Source organism: Cucumis melo, chromosome 2, assembly GCF_025177605.1.
Source record: "Cucumis melo cultivar AY chromosome 2, USDA_Cmelo_AY_1.0, whole genome shotgun sequence".
Lineage (NCBI taxonomy): Eukaryota > Viridiplantae > Streptophyta > Magnoliopsida > Cucurbitales > Cucurbitaceae > Cucumis > Cucumis melo.
The window spans coordinates 7,890,734-7,897,706 of record NC_066858.1 but is presented as its reverse complement, the minus strand read 5'-3'; positions in this window follow the sequence as shown (position 1 = coordinate 7,897,706).

Sequence of the window (6,973 nt, the reverse complement as noted above, 5' to 3'; positions counted from 1 at the left end):
ATGAACTAGCAGAAAAAATTAGCTGGCGCAAATGTCAAAAAAATGACGAAAGCACGTCTGCATGGTTTGATGCATCTTTTCATAGGCATTAATGAAGCATAGGATGTCCTATCAACATCATTCCTCGCATATAAATAGGAGCATCTACTTTAGAGAGTTAGGTGTGCAATCTTTGGTTGGAGAGTAAGCTCATAATCAACTATTCTTTCACCTTTGAGTTTTAGGTGAGAGCTTAGAACAAGAAAAAAAAACAAAAAAAAAAAAAGAAAGAGTTCATCCCCCTTTCCATTTCCCCCTCACAGGCAGGCAAAAATCAAAACCAAGAAGATGAGGAATCATACTCTGAGGCTTGACATTCCTTGTATACCATTTTCTATTTTTATTGTATTATTGTGTAATATGTATTCTATGGCCAAGAGAACTAAAGATATGTTATTAATAGTAATGCATTTCTTCTACCATTCTCTCATTTCTTTTCTAGCATCCATGTTCAATCTACTTTAATTAGTTCACAAGTAATGAAATGTGTTTTTAATAATAGAGAATCTTATTGTATGTTTTATAAGTTTTGTTCATGTCAATGCATTATGTATTCGAGAGAAAGACATTGATATTGATCGTAATCACATGGCAAGTGAGAGTACATAGTTAACTAAGCAAGCGATGAGGAGATTGTAGTAATACAATCTTATCACTGAATTCGTTCTTTACATAAGTTGCAGAGATGTTAACGTATACGGCGAAAGCATTGAAAGATCGCCAACCTTAATTAAGGATAATGAAGTTAGAATGTGTAGTTTATGTTGTAAATTCATAAGTATTTGGAAATGTACTATACATAAGCCTCTATATTTGTTTACCATGTTTTTAGTGCCTTAATGCAGGAATAGAAATAAAAGAAGAAACTAGTGAATCGTAGAGGATTTTGCGTAAGAGCTATGCGAGAAGAGCCTGTTTGGCAAGTACAACTTCTAGGTGAGGAGCTACTTTATCACGCGATGACGGTTCACTAAAGGACAAGAATGATAGTTAGAGTTGATGTGACTTGACAAAGACTGCAATCGTCGTTGACATGATCAGAAGAATAGGAGTTTTTCGCTGAAAGTTGCCTATATAAAGTCTCCTTCTACACCAAGCAAAGTATGTATGAATAGGCCAAACCATAGAGAAAGGCATAAAAGTGTAGCCTTTTCATCATCTGTAAAAGCATTCTTCTCATTCTTCAGTAAATCTGTAAGTGAAAGCTTAGAGTATGAGTAGAGAAGATGCCACTTCCCATTTCCTTTAACTTGTAATGTTCATTTCTACACTTTCCATTTTTGTATTTCATTACAATGTATTTGTTCATATTGTACAGTGGCCTAAGACCTGCATTCTTTCATTTTTTGTATGTTTATACCTTCCCAATCTATCATTTCTTTACTGTTTATATATCAATGTGTTATCTTTAGTTCGGTTTTCTGATAATTTCTTGATAAGAAGCTTAGCTTATAACTCTATTGCATTAGTTGAACTACAGTCATCACTTAGCCAATGCTTATCGCCATCTATCGCTGAGAGAGCAAGTAGTAAGGATATGGCTAACGCGCACAAGGAGGAGTTTGGAGACAACTCTACCTTGTCGAGATAACTTCCATCATTTGTATCTCGAAAGTAGAACAAGTGTGGGTATTAGGCGCCGAGAGGTTGTCACCCTTAAAAGAGAAGTTCTATAAGTCTTATAAGTGAAACCTTCTAGATATATCTCACTTAACCAAGTTTAGTCATCTGCATCTCAAAAGGCGAGCAAATGTGACATTTAAGACACTGAGAGGTGCTCGCCTTAATCATAAGCTAGTTATATGAGACATATCGCATCAAGGCTCTCAAATGGTCTAAATGCCTAGTAACGCGAAGAATTCCTCCCTTTTCTATTATACAAGTTAGTTTGTAATTCCATATCGTCTCCATATTTATCCCATTTTATAAATTGTCTAGTGTAGATAAGTAGATATAGTTTAAACTTACACTTCATCATACTGTATAGATAATTTTTTTTATATCGCCTGAATGAAGAGTAAACCCTAAAACTAAGCTTTGTTATCAATTCTCTGCATTCGACCTTGGATTAACCAGGAAACCTATTGCTTCACTTATACTTAGGCAAGCATTAGAAAAAATTGTACCCAACGAGGACTTAGTAATTACATGAGAATGGGAGACATAGAAAACATACCTCGTGCTATGACCATGTTTTATTGCAAAGCATAAGATATACAACACACAACACTGCACTGTACTCTAAGTCTCAAGTCCCTGTTAAAATATATTAACAAGTTTTTGGCGCCATTGCTGGAGAATTGATGTTTCAAAGTTAGGAACAAGATTTCACTTTGATTTAAGCAAAACACTTGATTTTGGCGAAGTACATATTCAACCAAAATACGCCTGATGCACCTAAGAAATTCCAACAAGAAGAAGTCCATCAATTCCCTCTCGCCTATTAAATCCGAACTCTTCAAGGTCACAACTTCTCAAACTCCCACCAAGTCCAAAACGCCAACAATTTCTCCAGCCTCCTCGTAAACTAAAAAATCCAAACCTATAAAATCCAATTCGCCACCACCCATCGAAGTTTTGACTACTACTCCAAGGCACGAAACTAACAAAGATTGTGTCCTTGTTTTGTTTGATTCAACTGGAACCTTTCTCCCGGGTCAAGAGAAAACTCCTTAGCCTCTTGACGTAATCCTTATCAACCAAGCCAAGCCGCCAAGCCTTGAAACTTCAAATCAGGATGTTTTCCATGAATTCTTCTCTAACCCAACAACATTCATGGATGACGTGACCAAAGAGCCTGAAGAAGTAGGAAAAGGAAAGGAAGTCCTAGAGGAGGCTATTGATGACCCACTCCAAAAGGAAAAGGAAGTACTCCTTGAGGATGCTGGTGAGAAAAGAAGAAGTTGACGAGGATTATATCTTTAAGTTCATGGGTAATTTCATATGTAAATCAATGGAGAGAGGATTTGAAGACATAGTCTAGTGCCAAAGTAATTTGTAAGAAATGAAATTCCGGAGTCAGAAACAACTAAGCGATTTGGAACTCAAATGTGACAACGCAAGTGCTAACAGTCAGGCACAAGTAGACCAACTTAAAGGAGAAGTGATTGAAAACGCAGAATTAAGAGCTCTAAAAAAAACTTATCGCAATTAGGGAGCAGAATGCAGTAATGAAGCAACAAAGCAAGTCGTGTTGTTCGATTTAGCAACATAATTGTGTTGCAATAAGAGATGCATTTCCAATCTGATGCCTTAGGTTTGCAGATGTTCCACCGAAATATATTGAGATTGTTAAAGGTGCTTTACATGAAATATTATTAGTTTACATACTAACACACATTTATTCTTTCCTTTGTAGTGCTATTCTGTGCTTGATTTTATAGATCATGCACTTAACATATTCATTGAATATCAAATCTTAACATCTTTAAAAGAATACAATGCGATGCACATACATTTTAAGAAATGTGGCGACTCTGAGCAAGCACATGCCAAACCACCGACCATATTAAAGAATCGTTTGGAAGGATGGAACGTCCTGTGCGACCATTATCGAAGTCAACAATTTCATGTGATTACATCTTTTAATGTATCATCATTACGTTATAAGTACTTAAGTAAGAGCAGTCATGTATCATTTACATCTTCTAATGTTACTTCATGTATCATTTTTGTTGTTTGTATGTAGAAGCAATCAAGGACTAACAAGGAAAATAGAGGCAAACAATCATACAATCACAATAGCATATCCAAGTCATTCCTACAGAGACAATCTAAGCTTAGTGAAGAACGAGGTGAACTAGTGGAGTGTGTAGAGCTATTCAAAGAAACACATGCCAATAGAAGTGGCAGTTCGTGAATCAAGCAGCCGAGGATGCGCATATAAAGTTATCATGCATTGTGGTTTATTTTTTTACTTTAATTGAGTGCATAACATAACTATTTATATGCAGAATCAAATGTTATAATTACTATCGAACTCACTCCAGAAGGTTCTCAACCACTATTAGGGATGAAATATCCGAGACAATTTTGGGTAGATGACCAGACTATTCAAAAGGTCTTGGTTAGGGCCCCAAACCCAAGTCAAGAAAGATCCGATAGCAGTGCTTCGAGTTTAGTGGCTCAAGAAATGCACACTAGGGAGGTGATGGAACTAAGAAATAGGCTTGAGAGATCGCAATCCTGAATTGACGAACAAACAAACTAAATTAAAGAACAAACAAACTACATTAAAGAACAAACAAACAGAAGAAATGAAAAACAAACAAACTGGATTGAAGAACAAACAAACTAGATTGAAGAACACAGAAACCAGATTGAAGAACAAAGAAGTATGATTGAAGAACAAAGAAGAAGATCAAATATGCATGCCCAACAAAGGGAAGAAATGAAAAAAATGATTGAAGCAATGACACGAGCGCAAAGAGAACCTTGAACTTAAGGTATGTATTCTTTAAATTTCTAATTATTTTATATTGAGGATAGATAAATTTATTTTAGATGTTTGGTTCTGGCTATCGTTGTTATACCCATCCTGGAGCACCTCCTCGCTAAACTCGAGATGTGGTATGAAGCCAACTGACAACATTCTTCTTCTAGCGACACCTGTCAACCTTGCTTAAGCTTTAGATCTTATCCAGATCCCTTATCACTTTAAACATAAAATGTGAAAGAAAATGTATATACTTGAAAAAAATGAATTAAAATATTTGTAAAACATAGTCAGCTCAATAGTCTTGTATAAACAAAATGAAGTTCAGAGTTCCAATTAAAGCAAAACTAAAACAAAACTCGACAATCTCGAATCTTTAAACTAGTCAATTATAGACAACAACAACTAATTCTTCTATTATCTTAATTACAATTTATCATGCATGCATCGAACCCGTACAAAATCTAATCGAACTTCTAGAAGAGTAGGCAGATGCTTTAAAAGGCGTCAGAACCCCGATCTCTAACTATCAGGAAATTAAACATTGAAAGGATGAACTGTAAAACTCTATGATTGACAACTTTTAAAACAAAGCATGATAATGAAAACTTTTAGCAAAATAATATACATAACTTAGCAAAGCAATTTCTCTTTAAACTTAGCTTTTAACTTTCTCTTTTCTTTCTTTCTTGTTATACCTGTAACTATTCATATCTACGAGACACGAAACTCTAGGCATGGAACCCTTTTATCTCTTGATACAATACCCACAAGATGAAACTTTAGGCACCAATAGCACCCTATCTCGCTATAGCTATCATGAGATGGAAAATCTAAGCATCTATAAAGGCCCTCATCTCTTGCCTCATCTATGTGATGGAAATTCTAGGCATCTATTGGATCCCCTTATCACACGACCTCTATGCACAGGACAATCTCCTTCGTAGGGTTGGTATCAGATCAAGACATCTCGATATAGACTTAAACATATTCAGAAATCTCATGCTAAAACTTTAACTTACTTAAGTTAGTATGCTTGTAAAATACTCTCGGATTAAGTAAGTCTCAAATCTAGCTTTGCTTTAAATAATTTCTTTGACTAGATATTTTTAAAAACTTGGCATTATTCTCATAAAGCATTCGCTTTAGAACTTTAACTCAATCATGCTTTCTCACAACTCATTTCGAACTTGAAACTCATGCTTTGTAAATAATTTCATAAATCTAGCATATTCAAATGCTTAAACTTAAGGCATGCTTTAAAACATAAATTCTTAAATCAAGCTTAGAAATTAGAAATTCTTTTAAATTCATTTTAGTCATTCACAACTTTTGGCTTGGTTCTTGGTTTATAGATTTACCTTATTTCCTCTTGCTCTGAAAATTACAAGAAAACTCAAGTAAATCTTGGGTTCCAATTAAAGGAAACTTCTTCAACATCCTATCTTTTCCCTTTTTCTACTCAAGAGAATTTTTTTCTTACTAAAATTGACTCCTTTGAACTCTTTGGGTGGTCTTAACTTGCTCAAGACTGGTTCCTCAAGCTTATCCTAGCTCAACATGAGCTCCCAACATATTTAAAGCCTAAAATAATAAACCATAACTTAGTAAACTTGCTCTTAAACTTCTTAACAAGGAAGAAACTTAAACTTACTTGGATCTAACCTCAAGTTCTATTCTTCTTCTTTAGCTCAAACTCGCCAACACCTTTCTCATCTCAGATGTCTCTTGATCGAACACCCAATTGAAACTTACCATCAAACTACTCTCTTGCTTAGACTTCACTCTTGCAAGGATGTCATACCCCCTCCCCAATCACCTACTCTCGACCCATGAGATGGTGTGAAGTCAACTGACATCATTCCTCTTATAAAAAACACCAGTTGACCCTAACTACGAAACCTTTTTAGAATGTTAAACAACTTTGAGTAAATTAATTTATGCAGTGAACTACATGATAAACATACACTAAACAAACTTCATTACATAAACCACAAAACAAGTGAAGACTAAATGCCATTTTTTTACAAACAACATTCTAAACCAAATGAAAATAAATGTCTTACTAACTTAACCCTAACATAACTTATGTACATAACATAGATAGATCTAGAACTAACCCACAACAACAAAACTATCAATAACTTGCACAACAGACTGAAGACAACAATCAGGCTCTCGGATCATGATCTCTTCCTGGAAAGTGGAAAACATTTGGAAAGGGTGAGCTAAATAGCCTAGTGAGTGACGATTTTAAAAACATACTTTTGAACTAACAAGTCTTTAACAATTAACTCTTTAACATAAAAGTATATCAAGCTTGGAATATTTATCTCAAAGTTACTCATTCAATTGCTATACTTGGAAGAACCATTGGGACAAAATCAATAAACTAGGCATGGAAGCCCTATCCCGTGATATTATATTTACAAGACAGAAACTAAGCATCAATAATGCTCTAACTCCCTATAGCTACAATGAGATGGAAAACTAGGCATT